Here is a 5,788-nt window from a genome sequence, read left to right on the forward strand (position 1 = left end):
AAGACACCTATATACAGATAAACATAAAAACCAAAACTTTAACAACATTCAATATGTACTAAAAAAGTTTTACGAGATGGCGTTATAAAAACATGTGAAATAGCTTTTTTATAATATAAAATTGCGTTTTTACGAATGGAGCTATGTAGGATATATATATTGCAAAATTGACTTTTTACGAAAAAATAGAACTATGTAGGTGAACTCAAAAAGCAAAAACCAGTCTAAATACAAAATTTCATCCAAATCGTTAGGGCCGTTTTCGAGATACGCGAAATATAATACATAATCGTGTGTATAGAAGGTGTGTGTGTTTTGCATGGCATCTGCAACAAATAAAGAGGTACGTATTTATTCATCATACTTGGATTTCTTGGTTTTAATCGTCTGTATTGGGAGCTGTGTACTCGTTGTATATCGTTTCTGTCATCACTAGTTCGTGTATTACTCGCGAAAACTAAGGTGACGTGGGCGCGGTGGTTGATGGTAGCGATAGTAAATGGGAAATGCCTTTACGCTCGTTCCCGTCAGCCACCGCCAAGTGTCAGCTTCACAGCTTGGTTTCCACGAGTAATATTACGGCCCACGAACTTCGTTTGTTCGTTCCGAGCTTCCTTTGTTCACACGCATTCTCCACTTGACTGCCATCTTGCGGTCATAATCATTCGGCACGACTCGGCATGATTCGGAACTTGCCTTCGAAGCACAGCGTAGTGCGTACTAAGAATCGATGAATCGTTGGAATCGTCACGACTCGGAAACACGCAATCGTTCTTACGATTCTTTTGAACGACGATTCGTCCGTATCACGATTCGATTCTTACGATTCTTTATTTAGAGTCGTTCAAATGAACGACTCATTCACGAATCGCCACAACTCTAGTTCCCACCCAAAGCGCTGATGTACTCTAAACATAGTTGGATAGTGGTGCAATGTGATTGTGTATTCGTATTTCCGTCATGCTTCTGACATTCACGCCTGAGCGTCCCCAAATGTCTTGTGTGTTTCTCGAAAAATTTGTATTGTGTCGTACAGAAGGAAGAATTTCAGCTAACTGAGATTAGTATAATATTTTCCTTCATTAGTCTGCTGCCACAGTATGATTGTTTTGACGATGATGGTTTTTGCACATTAGCGAGATTTATTGAATATTGACAGATTTGGGGGTGACTTTGTGCCACGTTTCCACGAAGGCTTTGGGCGATATTTCTATTATATACTGTACCGGTATTCATAAGATTGATATTCTGTATACGATTCTGTTGCAGAAAATGCCACGAACATACAAAAAAAGCCGCTGGTTGTTGTCCCTATACAAACTACACTGATGATATGTTGGAGAATGCACCTACAGAAATTCGTGGTAAGAAAATTTCAGCTCGTGCAGTAGCAAACAAATACGGTATTCACCGAAAAACCGTCATGAACAAGTTACATGGGAAACAATGCACAGATTGGTGGACAAACTGTGTTTAGTAAAGAAGAGGAAGGTATGTTTGCTGTACATGCTGTGACGATGTGTGATGTTTCCCACTTTCATTGCTCGATTTTCGGTTTATTGTAAAACCATATCTTGACAGAGGTGGACAAAGAGTGTTGTTATCTTTTCAAGAAAACTTGCCAGGCAGAGAATGGGCTAAGTCTTTTTCTGGCACGCCACAGTGACAAAATAAGTAGCAGGTTGGCCCAAAACATTTATTTTTTATTTGTTTATTGAGTCCTTTGATCACATGTAGTACAGTGTACTGGGTGATATTGGACTAATTACGAAGTTCAAAATGATACATCACTAGGGCTAGAGCAGCTGTTTATGAAGTGACGGTCAATGAATATTTTGATGGCTGGTTAAGGGAGCTAGAAGGCATTCATCCATCACATGTATGGAATTACGATTAAATGAACTCTGAAGATGATCCAGGGACCAAAAGAGTTATTACCAAACGTAGTGCCATACATCCAAAAAGGATTTGCGACACACATAAGGCATGTATGTCTCTATGATGTGTGGTAATGCTGAAGGAACACTAGCACCTCCATAGCGGGTCAACGGGAGCGTCCGATGACAACTGCAAACGCAACCAACTTATAAACTCAGCGCCGTGGTGACGTCACACATACCACAATACGTACGTCACGGGTCAAAGCAGACGGGTGGAATCAGACACTTCCGTTGACCGGTAACCGGTGCTTTATAAATGCTTCCCACATACTTAACTTAAATTTCGCAAATCAGGGCAAACGTGGATATTGTACATGTGTATGCAGCATGACATTACTTCAAACTAGTGAGCATGAAGTAGTAAAAGTGATTAGAAGACTGAGATGTGAAATGTCAACAGGTATGAGTGATGTACCAGTGTAATAATTCCTACTGCTTCACAAATTGCAAAGCCCTTTGTTTACAGTTGTTAATTTATCGTTCAGTGAATGAATGTTCCCCAGTAGATTAAAACATTGTGATACCTTTATTCACGAGTGTTAGCAGGCATAAAGTTGAATGTTATCGATCCATTTCACTCCTCTTGGCATTCTCTAAAGTAACTGAATCGATCAGTCTTCTGAATAATAATCACCACCATAGTTTCCGAACAGGCAAAAGTACAGAAAGGGTGGTAAGTGTTTACATAGATAAAACAGCTAGAAACCTAGATAACGACAATAGTGTTGTAGGAGTTAACTTAGATCTTTCTAACTCTTTCGATACTGGCAGTACTGAAATTCTTTCAGATGAGCTGGAAGCAATGGGGATAAAAGGGATAGAAAAGTAGTAGTTTCAGTCATATATGCAAAATAGATCACAGGTTGTCGAACTCACATCAGCTCATTGTAACTATAAAATCAGATTAGTTTTCTGAAGCAAAGAAAGTTGAGTTATGTGTACTGAAGACTAATATGTTAGACTCCCCTTCTCTTCCTTATTTACAGTATATAATGTATATGGGAGGAGGTGCAGAAAGTGGCCTGAGTTATTTTTAGTGTTCAGTAATTTTGTATTTATTTATGTAATGTATAAAGATATTTTCAGAGCTGCAGATGGTGGCAGAAATTTATTTTCAATATATTTAATGATGATGTAATTTTTTTCTTGGTGTATAATAGCTTATTTGCATAAAGTTCAGCAGCAAATTTTTCTGAAAGAAAGTTAAGAAAGAAAGAGTAAAATTTTGAATCAGCAATATTTGTAGCAGTAACTTGCTTAATGATTAAAACAGATTTTGAAAAAAAGATTTCTGTAGTAGTGCCAATTTTGGGTACTATTAAAGTGTTGAAAGACAGTTAATTCACTTTTTACAGAAAAGACTAAGATGAAGTTGTGCCTACAGTAAAGTTTGAAAAAAAAAAATTTGGAAAAGAAATAGTTGAAAAAGTTCTTTGAAGAAATTTTTACTTTTGAATCTGAGAGTCAAGCTTTGATAAATATTATTTATTAGGAATAAATGTGTGTGTTAGGGTAGAATGTAAATACTAAGGATGGACGCTTAGACGTACTGTATATTGCAGATACAAAAAAGATGACTGAACCAAATATGGTACCGAGAGAGAACCCGATGTTGAGACAAAGCTGGACGCTGTATCCCAGTGACGAGCCTTTATATGATCCAGGTGTTAGTGTTTGTCATCCATACCCATTTGTTTCATCTGCGAAAGTCGTCGAAATCGCCAATTTGTTGTCAGAACAGTTTTAAGTTTAGAGATGACCCCCACATCTCTGTATAAGGTTTAGGAAAGGACACCATTCGTAGTGCCTGAATTATATTTCAGTAAAGTTTTTGCACGCTACTTAAGGGACGAAATATAATTATTGTTTCTGGTTAAATATTACTCATATGTGCAAAATGTAAAAGTTTTGTAAATTTAAATTGAGAGAAAATGTTGTAGCATTGGATTGTGGGAGAAAAGAATTGAAAATTTTTTTCTATAAGAATTTACTGTGTGCCATCAAGCCCTAGCCATTGACTATTTGATGTAACTGTATATAATGTTATAATGTAATCTTAGCTATTATGTTTATTTGTGAAAGACTTCAGTTCAAAATAGATTTTAGTAAGAACTGTTTAGATTTGACAGTGTCGGTGTAGCTTTTGAAATCTTTCATAACTAGCAAGTGTTTAGTAAAAACCGTAAAACGTACTCGGGAGAAATTTTAGGTTCTTAAGAGGGTGCGTAACACCGTGAGTCAATACGCTATAGCATTTTATTGCAGTAAGCTACTTTGAAGTGCGGGCTTGTAGCTTTGTAGTTGTTGGCTGTGGCAATGTACAGCCACCGGTATCTTAGTGACTCATTTGCATCTGTCGCTAGCCTAGCCGTGGGAAGCAGTACCTGTTTCAATTCAAGCAACAGAATATTCAAGCCACTAAGAATCTAAATAAACTATATTAAATATTATTCAATTTAGTTTAAAGTCAATATACTGACCTTATTAAAAAGAAGATTGAGAGTTGGAGAAAATTACCTAAAACACCCCAAACTGACACTGGTAAGATTAAAGTCAGTCAGGGTTCGTAACAGTTTGTCTTTTAGTATCATGTGGAATCATTACTGAAGCTTAGAGCATGTTAGGTCAATTTGTTTAGAGTTTCATAAATAAAAATGTTAACTATTTGGCATTTTTTGTAATATAAAATTCAGGAAAGATCAGTATTTATTTAATGTGTTGTTGTGTTAGAAAATAAGAATGAGTGAGTGTGTGTATGTGTGACATATGAAAAAATTCAATATTATCTCATGTTACACCATTATGTAACTGTGTTGTGGGGAAGTTGTGTTTTACCCACATTGCTGATGACGTATGTTTAAGTGTACTTGCTTTTGTAAGGAGGCAGCCAGAATAGCCGTTTGCAGAGTAATAAGTTTCTAAACTTATTAGGAGTTTAGTTTTCCTTCCATTTGGCTTTGTTAAACATTATATTAATATTTGCATATTGAAATGATGTAAATGCAACTGGGAATAGTGATTGGCGTAGGACAGTTTTGGCGAGAGAATAATCTCGAAGGATAGTTCTGATTGGCTGGTCATTTTCATCAACCAATCGGAGTTAAGTAGTTCCCGCGCACTGCTAAGTAGTTTTACTGGGAGAGAAGCGGACTGAACAGGAGTCGCTGGCTAGCTATTGTATGTGCAGGTCATGGTGGACGTGTCCGTCTATATTATGAGTACTGGTTTCTCACCTCCGGATGGTATTGCTGTGGAAGCAGTTGCATTTATGGACAGATTGTGAAAATCTGATCTTTGTGAAGTGAAGTGATCTGTTGGATAGATAAACACGTGTGAACTTTCGTGGCATGTTTCATACCCGTTTATGGAATAGTTGGTGTGCAGTTTCCTTATTAAAAATCCACTGAAAAGGACCGAATGTGAAACTCGTATTTGTAGTAGAGTAATGACTCTAAATCGCGTAATAAATCGGGTCGGACTTAAGTGCATGTCTGGCTGCCTTGCGTGTGTACTGAGTTGTCTGAACTGTGAGCTGAGGACAGTGATATTGTTCGTTAACTAAATACAGGCTGATGGCAAGTGTTTATTTTGAACCTAAAAAAATAAAAGAACTTGTTTGCTGAATTTTGACAATTTTCTAAAGAGATAATCACCCTCCACCCGAAATTTGTTATAAGGGATTACAGGATAGCTTGCTACCAGAGTTTACATGGACTTTGCAAACGTAAGTATTGGCAGTGTTTTTCGTCAACTCTGCTTTTAACATCGTCTGGACAGTATCTACGTATGCAGAGAAACAGGCTGGTGATCGGATGCCGTACTGAGGTAGGTGGAAGTTTGCTAGTGCA

General features: G+C 37.2%; 1 long non-coding RNA gene across 1 annotated transcript; it reads left to right on the plus strand.

The window, feature by feature from the left end:
* The first annotated feature begins 390 nt into the window (after positions 1–390).
* Positions 391–5,564, plus strand: LOC124722962. Its single transcript, XR_007006469.1, has 2 exons — positions 391–1,491; positions 3,503–5,564. It is a non-coding gene; the product is annotated as an uncharacterized LOC124722962 (long non-coding RNA).
* The last annotated feature ends 224 nt before the right edge of the window (positions 5,565–5,788 follow it).

Source organism: Schistocerca piceifrons, chromosome X (assembly GCF_021461385.2).
Source record: "Schistocerca piceifrons isolate TAMUIC-IGC-003096 chromosome X, iqSchPice1.1, whole genome shotgun sequence".
Lineage (NCBI taxonomy): Eukaryota > Metazoa > Arthropoda > Insecta > Orthoptera > Acrididae > Schistocerca > Schistocerca piceifrons.